At 36.3% G+C, this 20,334-nt stretch overlaps 1 protein-coding gene across 1 annotated transcript in view; it reads right to left on the bottom strand.

The window, feature by feature from the left end:
* LOC118190051 (scavenger receptor class B member 1-like) overlaps window positions 1-19,685 on the bottom strand; it is a 205,298-nt gene extending 185,613 nt beyond the window's left edge. Inside the window, exon 1 of the mRNA XM_085806981.1 lies at window positions 19,444-19,685. The gene's annotated coding sequence lies outside the window, so the exon portion shown is untranslated. The remainder of the gene's footprint in view (window positions 1-19,443) is intronic.
* Window positions 19,686-20,334: the final 649 nt, after the last annotated feature.

Below are 20,334 nucleotides of genomic sequence, written 5' to 3'. Positions count from 1 at the left end.
CTCACAGCATGTTCAATAAATTCCCGAAAAACTGTAATAACCGAACTGGGTAAGGATCCTGAATTTAGAAACATTTATGAGTATTTAAAGGATCCTGAAAATTTTAGCCACCAAGATATTGTGGCGATAAGAAATAGGGCGGCCCATTACGAACTAATAGATGGTCTATTATTTCATACAAAAACTACAAATTCCAACAACGAATTTCGACCTGTTATCCCAGCTAGTCTTAGATTAAATATCCTGCAGGAGTTGCACGACAGCCCTTTAGCTTCTCATGCTGGTATTCGAAAAACTATCCAACGCGTACGCGAAGCAGTGTATTTTCCTGAACTGCAAAAGTTAACAAGGGCGTATGTCCAGTCCTGCCTAAAATGTCAAGCAGTTAATTATATTAATTTCCGCCCGGCCGGGTTTCTAAATAGGATTAAATCGGAATTTCCAAATGAAATAATTGGCATCGATTTATTGGGCCCTTTCCCAAAAAGTCAGTTAAATAAAAGTCGGTATCTCCTTGTTATGGTTGATCATTTTAGTAAGTGGACCAAAATTGTTCCCTTAAAACGAGCCTCCGCGAAATTAGTTACTGATTCTATTTTAAATAAATATATTTAAAATACGGAGCGCCCCTAAAAGTTATATCGGATAATGGTCCTCAATTTGTAAGTAATATATTTGAAGACATGTGCCAAAAACTGGCCATACGTCATTTAAAAATGGTCCCGTATCGGCCGCAATCAAATATAGCGGAACGGGTCAATAGAAATATAGTGAAAATTATCCGTAGTTATGTTAAAAATTTTCATAAAAGCTGGGATAACTATGTCAATGAATTAGCTTTCGCCCTTAGGACCGCAAAACATGATACAACGGGCAAAACTCCTGCTGAGTTATTTTTAGGCAGAAAGATTATAACGCCGTTAGATAAATTATTTTATGCTCAACAAAGAGCCCCAGAATTTAAAATGGGTGATATAGAAAAATTAATTAAAGAAGCAAAAAAGAACACTGAACTAGCACAGAGAAAACAGAACCTGTATTACGATATGAAACGACGGGGAGTAACTTATAAAGTAGGAGATGAAGTAATAAAAATTAAGCATTCACTTTCTTCAGCACCAGAAGATAAAACCGCCAAATTTTTTCCACGATTTGAAGGACCATATGTCATAGAAAAAATAACTCAGGCTGTAGTGGTGTTAAAAGCCAGGAATGGTGAAACATGCTCCGCAAACATTGACCAGATAAAACCATTCTATGACCGTAATAAAATGCAAATATTTAAAGATCTTTTGCAGGATCCGGCACGACAGGCACGACAGGCACTGCAGGCACAAGCTCCAGAGGTGGAACAACGACAATCACAAGGGCAAGCCATTAGGAAGCAGGAGCAATTGAAAAGAAAGTTTCCCCGTTGGGAAATTGAAGGTAACAAGAAAAAGAAGCCGTTCCACCGACCAGAAAAGAGAGCGCACGACCACCCCCAGAATGAAGAAGGGAGAAGTACGACGAATGCAAACAGAGCCAGGAGAAATAACGGCAACTATAACCCGGCTCCCAAACGGAAGATCTACCCATCGGACAGGAGTCTACGCAGCAAATGTCGACGAATTGCGGAAGGAACACCAGCTGCGGAGGCAAAGAAACAAGGAAAATTTGAACGGCCAGCAACGAGATCCAAGCAGGAACGAGAAAGAAGTGCCCCGGTTCCGCCAAGACCAGCTGCCATCAAACGGCCAAGACCACAGGCAGAGGCTAAAAAGAAGGTCTTCAAGGGTGACCGAACTGGAAGGAAAAGAAAGCTCATGGAGGAAGGTACTGAATTCTGTACCCGCAAAAGAAGGAAGATAAACCAAACGCTAGTCTTTGCTACCTTCCAGGACTGGGCAGAAAAAAGGATGTCTGAATATCACAAAGATAAGTAAAACTTTATGTTACTTTGAAACCTTAAGTTAATTTTTCATTCTTACTGCAAGTGGCAGAATTCAAGACGTTTTACCTCATGTGAGGTCTACCTTTATCGCCAAAAAGGCGAGAAATGAGTTGTTACCTATTTTGGTATTATGTTTTTCAATTACTCGCGAGTAAAACTAAAATTAGTATATAATAGGAATGTGTAAATACTTGAATATTGTAAAAGTTATTGTATAAAATTTTATTTGAAAGATTCTGGCAAGAAAGAAGTTTTAGTCTGAAAGACTTTTCAAATGTAGTATTTCAATGGAGAAGAATTGGCACTTGCTTGGAAAAGAATAGAAGTTAACAATGTGCTACTAATGTATGTTTTAAAATTCGTAAAATTAACGACATGTTAAGATGTCCTTATACAATGTGAACTGTTATGGTAAACGTTAAGAAATACTGTGATATGTTAAAAGTGAAAGTAATGCCAAAAATTTTTAACTTATTCGTGTGACTGTAAAAAGAGACAATTATTGTGAATATGTGTTAAAGGTTGAATGAATGTAGTTAGGCTCTCTGACGCTACACTTCAGAGTTAGCCACTTTCAGAATAGTACCTCAGGGTTTAGAGATGAATATAATGTGTGTTATGAGGTCTTGTTATGTTGAATTTTAACACATTAGTGTTTTGATTGCAGGCGGTAGTGTTGAACACTTGTACATAAACACATTCGTGTTTGGTGTTTTCTTTTACAACACATGTCAGAGAGCACGGGGAGAGATAATTAAATAAAGTCATGAATGAAATAAGAATGTTAAGAGAAATATAAATATTCATGTTACTTGCCATTTAATTGTGTAACATTTCATTAAACTAGTTTTCCTTCCAGATCTCTGGAAGGAACCAGATTTCAACTAAAAGCTCCTGTTTAGATGCAGTACAGATGAAAAGTAATTGTCCATGAAGTTGATAATATAAAAAACGATTTTTTTTTTAAATTTCTAGTTTCTAGTGAGAACTGTTTGTAAAAGATTGGCCTCGCGTTAGATTCTAGAGCTAAAAGTTTTCAACAAGGTCGTTTTAGACCTCAGTTTCAAACTAATTAACTCTGGCGGGAAGTATGTAAGGATCTTAAGTTTTACTAACGTTTATTTTATTTTAAATCTTTACTATCACTTCTTATTTTCTACTTCCGGCCAGAATTAAAAGCTTTAACTTATTTATGCAAATTTGTCTTGCTAACGCCAAGTACTTAAGTTGTGGCTTTTTGCCAAGCAAGAGAGAGGAAGGAGTTAGTAGAAGCAGGCCGCTTGCCTTAGCAGTTTTACTCGGTTGCTGGTTGCCTTCAAGGCCAGAGGTTTAATCCTCTTGATAATTTTAAACGTATCGTAGTGTTAACAGTTCTCTGTACTACATACGGCCTTTCTGTTCATATACGGCCAATCTTCAAGTAGCCACTTGTTTATTAATCCAAAGTTAAGTCTAGTTGGAGTTTAGTTAATATTTTTATATTCTTACGTTCAAACCACAAGTGGTTGGTCTCTGTATTCCGAAGTCCGGAAATCATTGTAAAGAGAGAAAAATAAAGGGTTTCGTATACCCTTCCTGTGTGTTTTGTCTACTTCCCACATTTATTGAACATAGCTTTAGTAAGCTCCCTGTTCCGAGTCAGGTCATGTAATGTTCCCGAAGCAAGTGAGGAGGAACACAGAACCTGATAATACTTAGTTGAATTACTAAGGCGAAATATCTTATTAATACATTTCCTTTCATTTTTTTACTTGTTACACACAACTGCATCAGCACTGAAGTCTTACATTATTATTTTTGTATATTAATGTATCATAAACACAGAAAATATATATTAGAAGATCGCGTAGTACTTACATTTACACTAATATATCTAATAGAGTCGTATATTATTTTTTTAATTAATGATTTAATTATTACAAGATTTTTCCCCCTCGTGTCCTAATACAGTTCAAATTCTTAATGTAATTATTTTGTAAAAACTATTCATACCACATTTAGCCTGTTTCAGACATTTGCAATATTTCTGAAATCTTGCATTAATATTGCAAGTTATGGAATAAGAGGTATTTAAACAGATGTGATAACATCTTGACATATGTCTTCTCTTTTATATGCGAAAAGTTTCTTCATAATCAAGGAAACCTTTTGTTGTAATTGAGGGATCGTTAGCATGCATTTAATGTATTCAGGCGTAATTTGTGACCTTCCTTTGCAGTGTAGCTCTTTTGTGAACTGGCACTTGAAAATATAGTGCTCTGGGTCTACCTTTTCCCCACATACGCACTTGTCTGAATCGCTCAAATTTCGTGCAAAGTAGTACGTGGGGAAAGGACCATGTCCAGATAAGAATATGTTGATGAAGAAGTTATATGAGATTGGATCATATGTGGGTTTCTTGTAGAAGTTAAAAAGCCTTCTACCTACATCTGCATTTTCCCATTCAGCTTGCCATTTCTTTAATGTAATTTTTTTCAACATATGTTTCGCATACGATTTAGGGAATGGGACATTTACGGGAGGTAGAGATGGGTCTTGAGCTGCATTCTTAGCAAGCGCATCTGCCCTTTCATTTTGGGCTTGTCCAGCAAGCGCTTTTACCCACTTTATTTTTATAGATGTTCTGTTTTGCTGTGATATTAAATCGTAGATATCTTGTACTATTGATGATTTGTTTCTTGCATCACTGACAGCTTTAATTGCCGCTTGGCTATCACTGTAGATGGTAACATATGTTAGATGCTTTTGATGAGACCATAGAATAGCGTGTTTTATGGCTGAAAGCTCGCTTGGAAAACGCTGTTGTTGTTCCTTAGGCGTCCTTTCCATTCTGTAGCTTCTTGTTCTGAGAGGAGTGCAAAGAACGCGCATCCTACTTCTTCGTTTAACTTTGACCCATCTGTGTACACGACTGGAAATGAAGGTATACTGAGGGTGTCTTCTTTTGTAGATATTCTGAGTTTTGCATGTACTGCAGGGTGTCTTAGGTAAGGATTTCGTGGCTGTTCAAAATCAAGGGGGCACAGGTATTGATCTTCTACCTCTATGTTTTTCTTGAGGTGGAATAACGTGGCTAAGTCTGCATCTTCTTTTGCTTTCAGATGGAGGGGTGGGATTCCTGTTAATACACAGAGTGCTGCGGTTGAGGTAGTTCTGTATGCTTTTGCTATTTGTAAGAGGAAGGGGCGTTGGATCGAAGCTAAGAGTGTTTTCTTTTTCACTGTCATAGGGTGAGCGCATGCCGATGCCCCGTAGAGGATTATCTTTTCGATCACGGTATTATAAAGAATGTTTTGCATCCTCGACTTGAGGCCCCACGTTGTGCCTTGCATCCTTGCGAGGGCTCTAGAAATAGTTTGGGTCTTCTTCCGAATTTCCATGAGGTGTGGGATCCAGAAAACTTTTGGTCAATTTTCAATCCAAGAAATTTGATTTCTTTTGAGATCTTGATTCTTCTATTATTGATTTTAATGCAAGGTAGCCTTTGTAGCGATTTGCCCAGTTTTGGAAATAAAATAATATGTGATTTGGGCTCTGAAATTATTAGTTTTTGATTGACGCAGAGGGAATGGAATATGGAGAGAGTCTCGTTACTATTCTTTTCTAGTATTTCTCTTGAATGCCCATTTGTTACAAAGGCCACATCGTCGGCAAAGGCGATGAGCTTTGTATGGTCCGGCCACTTGTAGGAGGTGATATAATTGAAAGTGATGTTCCACAGGTCTGCACTTAGACAAGAGCCCTGTGGACAGCCCCTTGTTATTCTTCTTTCTACTATACTATTGTTGCTGATGATTATCGTTGCTCTGTTTGTTAGGAAACTATTCATTAGCTTGAATATGTTCTGAGGGCATTTAATGTTGCGCAAGGCTTCAAGGATACCAGACCACCACACGGAGTCAAATGCATTTTTGAGATCCATACAGAGTACTGCTGTATGGAGAGCTGAAGATTTATTCCTACGGATCTGCTCTTGAAGTTCTGCTATCGCATGTGATGTAGATTTGAGAGGTCTGAAGCCGTATTGGTTGGGGCTTATGGTACCGTTTTTCTCTAAGTCGTGGCGTAATCTGCCCGCGATTGCACGTTCCAGAAGTTTACCTATTGCAGGTAAGAGGTTGATTGGTCTGAAGGCTTCCGAATCTGTAGGATCTTTATTATTTTTCTTGAATAGTATTGTTTGTCCCTGTTTGAGACAATTCGGGAAGACATAAAATTTGAGACAGAGGTTTAGTAGTTTGTGAAACAGAAAAGGCATTGCGTGGTGAATTATCTTAATAATCCTGTTGTCTAATCCGTCAGGTCCCGGAGCTTTATTATTCGGAAGATACTTAATAATTTTTTAAATTTCTTGTGAGTGGAATTCCACACCGTCTGGAGTATTTGGAACGGTATTATTGTATCTAATATCGGGATGTGAGTGGCCATCGTCGTCTGCATTATCTTTTAGGAAGACAGCATCTAAAATATTGTTGAGAATCTTTTCAGTGACATTATCAAGCTGGCTGTTACGTGAGAGTTGATCTTTCGAAAGACCGATATGTGCGGGACTGAAAGCTTTACTTGTAGCCATTTTATACAGCTGGCCATATGTATCTTTATTATTACAGCAGTAATGCTTCCAGCTGCGTAATTTTGCTTCAGTTATTTTCTTTTTGTAATTTGCTAATTGTTGCTTGTATTTTATCCATATTTCCATTTTCAACCCTTCCGGAGCACTTTTCATTTTTCTACGAAGGGCCTTTGTATGTTGCTTTTCACGTCTTAATTCCTTTGTCCACCAGTTAGTCTTCGTAATCTTGTTGTTGTTACGAAGTTTAAATGTGTTGGTCGCTGTCTCCTGTATTGTTTTGATAATTGTTTCCATTATGCTTCCGTTAACAACTGCCTGGCGTTATTTGCTGTTGCGCCCGTGCTCTGAGAAAAGAACAAGTTTTTTTACGATGATTTCCCAAGCAGAAATAACGGCACAAAAATTGAACATTCTGTAGGTACCTTCCCTTATATCTTCTTCAACATACGCTGGAGAGCTGAGCATTTCACATCATTCGCATAACTCGGTGACGCGCGTCTAACCCTGAAATTTTCATAATCTTCGGGCCACTCCTTCTTGGTGTTGCATTTTAAATTTCGGATAGTGTAATGAAGAGAATATGATAAATTCCATTAAATAATTCTTTATTAAACAATGCAAAATAAAACCAGACTGAAACTCGCACTTCTCGTGTATTCAATCACTGACTTCGCAATCACTTTCAGGTTCTATTTGAAGTGACTGCTTCTGGTTAAATTCGCTCTCGAGCGTTAACCTGCAAGAGATTATGGACTTCACAAAAACGGCTGAGCGCCCTGAGTTTGAATGGTGATCATAATGTCCAGTGCACTAAGTTAGTGATGGAAAGTTATCCTGCACTCTGAACGGCTTACATTTGTATCTTGCCCTGCCAACATTATCATAGCTAAGTTTTGATTGCTTTATCAGTTCTTACTCTTTTTTTCGAACTAATATAATTTTATTTAAAGATTCTTGGATATTTTATTTAATGATACTATTTAAAAAATCTTTAATTTCTATTTACATATTTACATCGCAGATCATTTTTCTAAATGTAGAATATCCAGCCAAAAACATCAAATTATACATGTATATGCGCATGTGCTTAAGTGTAATACAACTAAAATTTAAATTAAATTAAAACTGAAAGGAAGTTCAATTGTCATATTCAGATACAACAGAGTAGAGGCGAAAGGAAATAGTACAAATCAGTGCAAACAAGCACGGCGTAAAACTAAAATAAATTTAACTGCAATTGAATCCTTAAACAATAAAATATTTTGTGGTAAAATTCAAATTAAAAAACAAATTAAAACTGAGATCAGTTTCAGAAAACGCGCTCATATACACCAAAGTAGAAAAAAAAACTCGATCAAAATATCTCAAACAACAATTATAAAAATTTAAGAAGCGAGAAAAAACAAAACTGTTTAAAATACTTTTTAATTAAAAAAAATATTTTACTTTTTCCGGGGCATCTCCAACCGGGCATTGGTCCCTCGAAAAATGATAAACCGAAAAAGACGAAATCGATGGCTGAGTCCAAGTGTACTTTACGTAGTAGCAAGCTCGTGTTTGCCTTATACTGTACTGTAGCAGTAACTGAGTTCGAGTGCCCCTTAACTATACTGGAAAACTATGAAAATTTTCGGCCGGAAAATGTAACACTTTAGAGACATCAATAATATGAGGTAGTAACACATACGAAACAAAAATTTTCAGACATTGTTTTGATTTTATTAAGTTACAGGTTGTTTTATTGAGAAGATAACGGTCCTATCAATAGGACTATTAAATTTTACAAAAATTTTGCTTACTTACTCAAGAAGCAATTAGCAATGAAATTTCTGAAAACATTCAGTACTAAGTCTAATATTGTACAAGCAGTTGTTGGTTTTCTTCTTGCATGTTTTTAACTGGCATCTTCTCTGCAACCCCCTTGGGATTTTTTTTCAATACCTATTCGCTGCCGAAAGGGAAGAGCTATTTATTATTTCTAAGTGGACCACGTTGCCTGGTGTCGTTCCTATGTACTGCCTCGCCTAAATAACTTATGGTAATGGATCTTCGAAATGTTAAAATGTCCTGCGCTCTTTCTAGTCAATACAGTTTGGAAATTTTTCATGCTGCGATAAGAGCTGTTTCAAAGCAGTTCAAGAAAAGGCAAATACCACCTTTTTCCTTGGATGGAAGTAAAATAAACCTCTACGTGGTTGTGAGAGAAATCCACCTCATATTTATATTTGTTGTATGAAGTCACCCAAAATGCAACATCATTTTCCTTTCTGCTTCCTTTCACTTCTGTGCTTCACTTTGTTTTTCACTTTTATTTCTTCGAAATTCGTCAACAAAGAAACTACACGACTATCATTCCATCGTACTGCGGCTATTTTGTTTGCTTTATCAAACAGTGCTTCAGAAGCCTCTCTTCATTTTACTGAATGTTTATGAAGGCACAAATGAGCATTTTGCCATTCGATATTAACAGAGTCACCCAGACGGTATAGTGGTTAGGGAAGCCGACTGCGATACCAATGGGCCAAGATTCGAATCCTGGAGAAGGCATGGATGTAAATTGCCTGTCTCTTCATAGGTCGTCCCCCCGGAGGTTAACTGAGGAGAATTCCTGGGAAATACTGGCTAGGATCTGGACTTAATTTAAACCACGGGGTATATAATCAGTCTTCACGGGACTAGAACCTCCGTTCATTCGGGGGATGGTTCAGGCTTGGCAGGGACCGTACTGGTACTGAGCGTTACTTTTCCGTCCGATGCTATGTATAAAGTCCGGAGGGGACCGCGAGGTTTACGCCCGCTTGGATGGTTTGCTGGAGATAGGGCGATTTTTCCTGAAAGGTCATACCCAGAGCAGGAGTGTCTCCGGTGTTCTTTCTTCTGTCTCCTCATAGCAGGTAACGATGGCAGCCTATTAGGTGCCTTCCATAATAAAATGACCACCACTTCTGGCCTTAGTAGTGGCGAAAGCTTAAAAATGGCTAGTGCCCGCCTTTAAAAAAATTAACTCGAACAGTTCCAGTACAGTTCGTAAATTCTTTTTCTTTCAAAAGAACAAGTAACCCACGAGATGTGAAAAATTGGCCATATATATCGTGTGAAATTTCGAGTTATTCACTATCCAAAGCAAGCTTTCCACAACGCGCTGAGAAAGAGGTTTCTTGCATTTACCTTGAGCCCCTTTATAAGAAATAATATTGAAAGGGTTTTCTACGTAAGATATCATCACTCATAATCTGTATCCAAATTTACGGGTTTATTCTTCATGAACATCTTACAACTGTGCCTACCAAAATAACACATCATTCCTTCATCGACTGTTAGATTTTCCGAAAACACTCCGAACTGTTTCAGTGTAATATTCAGTTTTTCTAAAAGTGGTCGAATTTTGTAGTAACATTCATCTCTAATGATTTTAGAGTTGTCATTCAAATTTATATAACGTTTAATGCCACTGTATCGATTTCTGAACATAACATGACTCACTAAAGTTGCACCGATGTCGGGAGTATTTTCCCAATACATTTTTTCCCGTGGTAAAATATGGTATTCACTGTAAAACAAGACACCTAGGAATTGCTTGAATTCATTTTCAATGGCAGTAATTTGCTTGTTTGGCTTACTGGTTAGTCTGTACAACTGCATATGATATCATGCCTTTAGCCACCATCTGAAAAAGCTCAATTGGAGTTTTTCCAGAAACTATATTTACAATATCTTGATGGTCTTAGTATGAATTGATTTCACGTTCTTTTTTTTTTTTTTTTTTTTTTTTTTTCCCGCTTAGTAGCTTTTACTTCAAAATTAGGTTCTTCGCAGCATTTTGAACAAAATTCCTATAGTTCCTGCGGTATCTTCTATTTCAGATTCGCCACATGTTATTGATATGTTACAGCTAGTGACAGAATCATCTATCAGTTCTTCTTCAATAACTGAATCAGGTTCGGGGGTAATAATAACCACTTCAGGCTCATCAGCTTCATCATCAGAAAGAGAATTCGTATATTCATGAACCACTTAAGATGGGAGAAATTTTCTTGCTATTTTACAAATATTGATCTTTCAAAGACAGTTAAAATTTTCACTCAAGTAATAAACAGAGAAGTAATTGATCTACTTTAGAAAAAAAAAGTACTTGGAATTATTTAACCGAAAAGAAGAAGCGCATGTGCAGTTCTTAGAAAGGTTATAAGGTATTTTCTCCCTCCTTCTAGCATGCCTTCGTGGTATAACGGTAGCTGCACTCAGCGCATATTTTGAGAGATCCAGATTCGAGTTTCGGAGAGGGCTTTGTTCATTTTTCACATCTCCTGTTTAAAAAAAAACTAAGGATTGTACAGTGGCGCCCGAACTAAAAGATGGTGGACAATAATTCGACACCACTAGGACCTGGTGAGTGAGTCTCCTTATCCCCAGTCGCCCTTTAAAAGGGGAAGTATATAAGGTATTTTCTTCCTCCTTCCAGCAAGCATTCGTGGTGTAATGGTAGCACATTCGACGCGTATTCGAGAGGTCCAGGTTCGAATCCCGGGGAAGACATTGCACATTTTTTTCGTTTCCTGATATTGAAAAATCCTCGTGCTTCTACTAGATTTCATCTGACGTCACAGCTTTGAATGCCGACAAGGAAGCCGCTAGGATCCAAGGTCGAAAAGAAACTTTTCAGTCTAATTTCTATTTAGAATGCTTATCTGTTTTATAAAAAAGTAAGGCCTGCTTCTGCTATTGCCAAGGAAACATCACATAGATGAACCTTCTATTTTTCAGAAAACCCTATTTAGGAGGTAGTGTAACATTTTACTTTTGTAAGATAATACAAAAGAAACCCACAGAAATAATTCCCTAATCCTCCCGTATGTTACATTAATGTTATAGTATGAATAGTTATTATTCAAAATTCAAAATTATTCTGTTTACAGGACACCTATAAAATGCAAACAAAATACCTGAAAAAGATAATTTTTTCTTGGATATTTTTTTAATGAGCTTTATGGCAAAATTTAGCCTGCATTTGAAACTTGCGTCTATTTCAAAGAAGTTATGCAAAAGTTTATCTATTTTTTTTACTTTTTCACATTTAATGAAGCTTAATTGGGCGATCCTATATTTAGGACAGTGGTAAAATATATGTTAAATAGATTGTACTATTGAGGCCCAAAATGACGGTAGTAGAGGTATTCATTTTTTTCCTAAAGGCCGAACACTTGAGTAGAGAAAATATTAAGACCTAGAGACTTTCCTAATATCATATATGTACACTGGTGTGCAAAAATTAAGGACGAGATGGTTTCTTCAATATAACTTTGTACAAAAGCTTTCCAAATCAACACATTTAATACCGTAAGATCCCCAATACGTAAGGACATGAGTAATGTAAGCAACACTTACTAAAAGAGAAATCAGAGGGATAAAAAGAAGCTTTATTGAAAAAGTAGCATGGAGCGCAATGCGACTGAAGGCCGAAACATCCCTGTGATGGGTGTCCAGCAAGAAACATCCGGTCTTTAATAGGGGATATGATCTCCCCAGACTGCTAGGCAGGTTTCACAGCGTCTGCCCATGCTGAGAATGAGGGTGTCAATGAGTTGTTGAGACATTGCTGCCCATTCGTCTTGCAGCGCCAATCGAAGCTCCGGAATCATTACTGGTGGTAAGGTACGAGCTGCCAAGCGTCTGCCTAGAAAATCCCATACATACTGGATGGGACTGAGATCCGGAGATCGTGCCGGCCAATCCATACGTTCAATATCCTCACTCTCTAAGAGCTGTTCGGCAGCTACTGTGCGATGACATGGTGCATTGTCGTACATGAAAAGGAACTGCGGACCCATAGCGCCTCTAAAAAGACGCAGATATGGAAGAAGAATCTCGTTATAATAACGGGTCCCGTTGACTGAACCTGCGTCGAAGATGTGAAGGTCTGCACGACTACCAAGCATGATGCCTCCCCAAACGAGAACACCGCCACCTCCATACCTGTCCCTTTCAATGATGTTCGAGGGATGATTACGGCTTCCCCGCTCTCTCCAGATGAGTATGCGATGAGAATCGCTACTCAGACTGAATCTGCTCTCATCTGTAAAGAGTACTCGTCCCCATTCATTGTCTCTCCAATTCCGGTGTTCCCGGCACCACAGAGAACGCCTTCTCCGATGGGCAGACGTTAGAGGTACACACCGTACAGGGCGTCGTGCAAACAGACCACCACCTTGCAGTCTTCTGGCCACGGTAAAACGCGATATCGGTTGTCCAGTCGCCTGTGTCGTGTGTCTTGTGATTTCTCCCGCTGTCTGCCGGCTGTTTCTTCTGGCCTGTAAAGCAGTATACCGGTCATCTGCGGGTGTGGTTCCTCGTGGACGACCACTACTAAATCCCCGGATAGCTGTTTCTGTAGTTTGAAATTGTCTCCAAAGTCATGAAACGATGCTGTGAACAATTCCGAACTCTGCAGCCACACTTGTCACACTGCGGCCTTCCTCCAACTTCCCAATGATTCGACCTCGGGTAAAAGCATCCAGATGTCGTCTAACAGATTGATTATTCGCCATTTCTCGCTGAGGCAGCAACTCGGTGTGATTTTAACTGCTATACGGCGTGCAATCTCTTTGCCAGAAATACTGATCTTACACCGACAACATGCTTTATACTACTCAGACACTCCCCCATTACGTCTACCTGCATATCTGCGCATATGCTACCGTACATCACCTTACTTAATCTCCTGATTGGTCTTTCTGTCCGCTCTGCCTCTTCGTTCAGCTGATATGCTAATTTTTCGACTTCGTCCTTAATTTTTGCACACCAGTGTATGTCAGTCAGTTAGCCCACAAATAAGGAACTGTGAATGCTTTAGTGGTTTATTATCCAAGCATCTCCATTCATATCTGCGGGAGGCAAAGTTGGACTCAAATGCCATCTATCAACAGAACAGCACACCTTGCCATGAGGCTCGTAAAACTACTAGGTATTTGGAGGATAGTTAGGTTGGATTATTTGAAAATGACAACCTATGAGGGATATCTACCTAAGGAGGAAGATGCCTCCATGGAAAACCTTCTAAGGCCTGTAGAACCTATCTCCTTCTTGACACATTTCCCCCAGCATTCAAATTGGTTTAAATAATAAATAAGCGTCAATTTCCAAAGTTTATGAAAGAGCGTTTGGCATCTTAAGCTGCTTGTTACTCTTTTTTGAATTTCTACTTTTGCAACTAAATTGCCACCAAGGGTTTATTTTCTGTGATTCTTTGCGAGTGATTAACCGGGGGAAATCTTGGTTAAAACAAGGCTTTGCAAATATTGCATATTACATATGATTTAACTTGAATGTGTGTTGAAATAGTTCTGTTTCTGTTAATTTTCAATCTGTGCAGCCTTCAAATCGACGTGTTAAGTTATTTTTCCCTCTTTTTTATAGGTACGATACTTCTAGCCAGGAAGTAACACGGGATGAAAAATCGTCCGGGAGTCTGATGGTTGCGGAGCAGCGAGTTCGTAATTTTAACTGCATAAACGTATAAATGAGAGTATAAAGCTCTGGCACTTGCATTTAGAGTAAGTATGTGATCTAGGGGAGTATAGAAAAAGAGTAGTCCAGTTATCGAGATTTTTTAATATTGGAATAGATAGCAATCCCAACTAGCCCTGAGAAATAAAATTCTACTGTGATTATTTGTTATAATTTTTCAGCAGACCGTACTGTTACTTTAACGTTAACTGCAACACACGTGCATATTTATTTAAATGAATTATATGTACAGACAAGAAGGACAGAGCAGGTAAAAAGAAAGCAAACCTCGAATGGGGGCGATTTGCTGTAGGTGTTAGCATGGCAACGCTAAACACTAAGGATGGATAGAAAGATTACTAACATTCTGATGGAAGGCAAATGTGACAGGATGTAAATATTCATTTTTGAGATGATGAGAAAGCAAATCAATTGGACAATAAAATGTTTTCATTATACAATTAATTTATAAGTTATTACGATTAGCATTAATACCAAGTAGATGTTCATTCTGCCATTAATTTAAACGTCCCTGCCTAGAGTCGTATTTATGCTTAACAGTTTTCGTTACGAAAGCGTTCGTAGGCTTCTCATGACCTCTTTGTCAAAAAGCACTGTAAAATTTTTATCAGTAACCCTGCATATCAGATTGAAAAATCATTAAATAGCAAAACTAGAGGACTTTACACTCAGCAGATAATTTTAAACCAGCATAATCAATTATTTGTAGCCTACATCGTGTTTTGTAATCAGCCACATTCACTTTCCCGTATCTCAATAACCGCGTCAAAACATCGTCGCCAGTAGCTTCTTAAAGAAGGGGGGGGAGAATAAATAAAAGTTCAAGTTCCCTATTTCTGAAAAACAACACAAATTCTTGAAAGGTGAAAGCTGATTGAATGTAATTTGCTGCAGGTAATCCATTTTGGGCTCAAAATGTTGGGTTTAAATATCTGTTAAAACCGTCAGTTAATGCTCATATGAGATTGAGCAACATTCCTCTTTCCCATAGGACAAATTTAAATAAAAATTCAAAACTCAAAAAACCCTCTGAACTTGAAAAAGTTATCCCATTGCATTTTTCTACATTTAGTTGCTTTCTGACAATACAATTACGCATGTGTTAACGAATGTAATAAGGTAATCGAATGTAAAATTTTCTAATAACCCCGATTCACAATTATGTGTTCTCTTAGTTCGCATCTTCGCTAAAATCAAAAGCAACACTTATTTATTTCTGCATTTTTCTAATGCCTGCAATGTAAACTTGTACTAATGGTTAACCCTGGACTTGTAATTACTCGAATTAATAGCGTATTTGCAGACTAAAGGAATTCAGATTAAGTCAGATTTCTACATAGAATAATAAACCTAGTCACGAATGAAACGTCTGAAGGAAACATTAAAGTAGAAAACTAAGGAAAATTGATTTGCTTGTTAAAGCATTGTTTTAACATTTGGTTTCAGTTCAATCCCATTTTCAAATTTCATATCTCATCTAAGATTTGAAAACTGAAGAAATTTATTCTATAAGATTGTATAAAAAATTGTTAAACCTTGAAAAACGAAATTAGATATGTAATAATCGGTTTTCATACTAACGAAGATGATACGTCACGGCTAAATGAAGCAACGAAAAATTACCTTTCGGATAATACGATATTTCTATAAATTGGGCTTTCTCTAAATGTGTGCAAAAGAAAACCTCGTATAGTACAAGGCATCCTTAGAAAAAAGTAATTCACAGGATAATAGCAAAAAAATGACAGTTTTAAAATTCTTAAGTATTTCAGCGAAAATAGCATATGAAAAACAAACTTTGCAATTAGACTTTCATTTCATAAATACAGATCTTCAGATAGAAATGAGGAAAAAATTCCAAAATGAGGTACAAAATTATTTCCATTTCATTCCGTGAAAAGTATAAAGATCTGTTTATAAAAGAATAACTTATATCAATGCTTTTTCAATTCCATACACTAAGTATAAGTATTATAAAATGTTTGTAGAGACGTTAGAATTTTTGGAAGCAGGTCAAGATGAAAAATTAGCAATAACAAACACATTCAAACCATACCAAATCAATAACTCTGGAACATAAGTACATACAAAAAAAAAAAAAATGCACAAATACTGTGTCACTTAGATACTTTACATTGTGTTACCTAAAGAACACTTGCGATTACAGTTTACTCTTCACTTAGGCACGATAGCTATATATACATTATTTTGCATTACATATATATCACTTGCGATTACAGTTACTCTGTACATAATTCACGTAATACAAACGTATTCAAACTACTTGCTACAATCTACATACTTGCTTATTAATACAGTAAGCTAAATTCACAGAAACTACTTATATAGTAAGCTTGACATTGCATTAAGTATATTACTCATTACATATACTATAGCGATATTCATTATTATTAAATCCAGATACAGACAGAACATGAACTTTTACATTAGGTACAATATACATGATTTAAATACACTTTACTTTATTGTGGATGTGCCATTCATACTACACTAGTTACTCATTCGTGAGATTAATAAGTGCGCTATACTTTCTGTTTGTTTTACCATTAATACTCCTATTTTATACCATTTCCGTTACTTTATATATGCTATACATTCTACGTTCAAAACACATTTAATTTTAAACATTCAGTTCTATACATTCCATACTATAAATTCCACTTTACTATTATCATTATGCATCCGCTTCTTTCTATTATTAGAACATATTTATACATTACAATAGGTATGCTAAGCATTATATGTTTAAGTACGCATATACAATCCATTATATGTTACAAAAGAGTGACACGCTGTTTACAAATTTAATACAATGCAATTAGTTATGTATATGTTATGTACATTTAATACTATATATTCAATACTGTACATTTCAATACTATATATTCAATACTATACATTCATTATTATAAATTTTGCTTTACCGTTATCATTATGGATACGTGTGTGTGTGTGTGTGTGATTATGCAAAGCCTCGAGGGCTATCTGCCTAAGAGGAGGGATGCCTTCGTGGAGGACTTTCTAAGGTAAACTTGCTCGTATACACGTTACACATGGGGAAAACCACGAAAACGCCCATGCAACCAGCCCGTTCGCGGGATTCGGACCGAGCTACCAGTGTTCAGCGACTTTACCGCTCAGCCACTGGTGGGCCATTATGGATACGATACTTCTTACTGTTAATACACATTGATGCATTACAATAGGTATGCTAAGCATTCTATGTTTAAATAGGGATAAATAATCCATGATATGTTACGTTACATATACATTTGTTAGGATAAATAAACTGTTAATTTGTCACATTCAATACTAGACATTGTATTATACATTTAAGATTATCCTTTCGATACTATTTATTCTACTTTACTGCTATTACTATGTATACGAAACTTTCTACTGTTAACATCCATTTATACATTACAATAGATATGCTAAGTATTCTGAATTTATGTACGCATATGCAATCCATTTTGTGTTACAGAATAATGTCATATAGATTACATGAAATGCTCGTTTATAATGCTATTAGGTGTGCATTTCACATTAGTTATACATTTACTTGACAATAAAGACTCATGTATTAGATCATTAGATGCGCTAGAAAGATTCGCTATATACATTACATTAGATATACGTTTGTTAGAATTGATAAGCGCCACTGTAGAGACATTAGGATTCTTGGAAGCAGGCAAGATGAAAAATTAGCAACCGCCTTCGCCGGGAATCGAACCACGGATCTCTGGAATACCGGCCCAGCGTGCAGAACCACTACATCACGAAGGCACGCTAGGAAGGCGGGAGAAATACCTTATAAGTTTATTTTTATTTTACAACAAAGAATAAATGGCGAGTAACTTATAATGATAAGACTCCAAAGGGCTACCTGCCGCAAGAAGAATGCTTTCGTGGAGAGTTTTTAAAGACAAATTAATTCATACTTTGGTCACGCATGAGGATAACTGAGGAAACTTCGTATAACTAGTCTGAGATAAGCCACCTACCATACTGTTATGTACAATCGGTAGCTGGTAGACCTGCAATACAGGAAATGTTTTCATTTGCTTGTTAGTTTAATAATGCAATACAGGAAATGTTTTCATTTGCTTGTTAGTTTAATAATGCAATACAGGAAATGTTTTCATTTGCTTGTTAGTAATGTTTTTAGTTATCATAAAACTTAGGTTATTTGATTATGGAAAAGTACAGTAGGGCTACCTGCCAAAGAGAATAATAGCCTTTGAGGAGAACTTTCTAAGGAAAATTGACTGGTATTTATGTCACTCATGGAAAAGACCAAGGAAACGTCCTTACAAGCAAACCATTAGCCAGGATTCGAACACTTGTCGAACTGTCAATCTTCAGCTCTCTTATCCATTCGGCCACTAGTAGAGTTTAAATGTAATAAAAGGGAATGAAATTAATGAAACGTATACTATGTGACATATATAGTTTTTAGAGTTTAGCAGACATTCATTTATTAATATTTTCAATAAAATGTAAGTTTCTGGCAACTATAAACATCAAAATAGTAAACTTTTATTCTTTAATCACACGGTTGTGAGGTCTCACATTATTCTTAACGTTATAAGAAACATAAGGCCGAATTACACAAGGACTGATTTACACGTGTTACACCATAAGGAAAGTGCCAAATAGAACCAAATAAAATGTCTAACAATTCTAAAGACCCTACCCTAAGTAAAATAAATCTTATCATCACTTTTGAAGACCAAATTATTAAAGAAAAACTTTCTAAATTTCGTAAGTGACTAGTATATTATTAATTAGATTCACGTTTATTTTCTTCACACCTTTAACAGAGGATGTTATCAAGATCAGATGGTAAAACTTTCAGAAAGCAGCATTTTCTCAGTGTAGCTATTCTCTATTTAGAGCATTATAAAGTTTAAAAGGAAGGAATGACTTTACCGCAGTAATTTTTTTAACTTCATTATGGACATAGTTTTTTAATTAATGAAATTTTTAAAAAGTTAACATTTAAATTATAATTTATGGTTTTCACATCTGACGCTAGGCGGGGACTGTGAAATTCAGCTTTATGAACAGGTCTAATTATTCAGTCCTATAAAATAAAAATCAATTTCTTTTAAGAATGTGCTCATGAATAACGATCTTTAATCTTTGCTTAATTTAAACAATAATTATTATTCAAAAGCATGTTAAAGGATTTTAGAACTGTGAAACGTATAAAGAGATTAACGTAATAGCTTTGCTGTGTAAGCTGCTTTCTTATCTCATTTACAATTACTGTCCCGCATATTTAGAAAAAAAATACAATATAATGTACAAAGTAATAAGAACATGATATTTCCTTTTACTTTTACGATGACTTTTAGCAAATATAAGTCAAATAAAATAAATGACTTACTTATTTTATTTCCTAGAAGATATTTCAGAAATGGTTTTTATGATATTTGAGTCTCAAACTCTGAAAAGTGTCTTAAGCAGGTTAAATTACAAAACGCTCAAACTGTGCAACAAAACCATTTGGATGAAGTAAACTAAGTGAAAGTTTTGAATTTGGCGTCTTTATTAAGCCGGTCCACCAGGGTCACATGATTCATTCATCTGCGCAACACACGATGCCAATATTACTTTGCCAGCCCAGTGCCTCGCATACGAATGACGTCAATATTACTTTGCTAGCCCAGTCCTCGCATGATTATGACGTCATGACTACGTAATGAATGGGGCAGTCTCGATAGGAGCCAATTAAGTGCTGGGGGCTCCTGCTACGACGAGGGCAAGCAATTATTACAATCACAATGTGATGACTAAATAAACGTCCTTTGATAAAACTTCGCACCATGAAAAATCATTTCAGTCTCTTCGTAATAAAGAATTACCTTGCATCAAAGACGTTTTTATAATTTCGAATCTGTTTTTGCTTCAACTTTTATTTTCCCTCTGATTCAGCATTTATTTCATTTAGCGGTTTCAAAATGATCTCAACACAAAATCTATTGATGCCCGTCTCTTTTTTTTTTTTTCATGTTAATGATGCAGATTCATTTCCGTTAAAAAAATTAATTATATTAACTAACAACATTCACTTTGCTTCTTAATTTCTTCCTTACATTAAGCAGTTTATAGTTTTTCTCATATCAGTGAAAGAATTAAATTTAAATCAGTTATGAATTAGTTCTAAATTTTTAAAAAATTATTTTTCGTAAAAATTTATTTTTTAAGTTCCGCCCCTCCTGCCCGAAATAAAATTTGGTTTTCTTAAAATACGCCGATCTCTTAGTATAGTCTCTAA

The sequence above is a fragment of the Stegodyphus dumicola genome, chromosome X1 (assembly GCF_044657685.1).
Source record: "Stegodyphus dumicola isolate Sdum_Otavi_A_Nest chromosome X1, ASM4465768v1".
NCBI classification, from domain to species: Eukaryota; Metazoa; Arthropoda; class Arachnida; order Araneae; family Eresidae; genus Stegodyphus; species Stegodyphus dumicola.
Note: the sequence above shows the minus strand (reverse complement) of the source record. Positions and strands in the feature narration are given on the sequence as shown.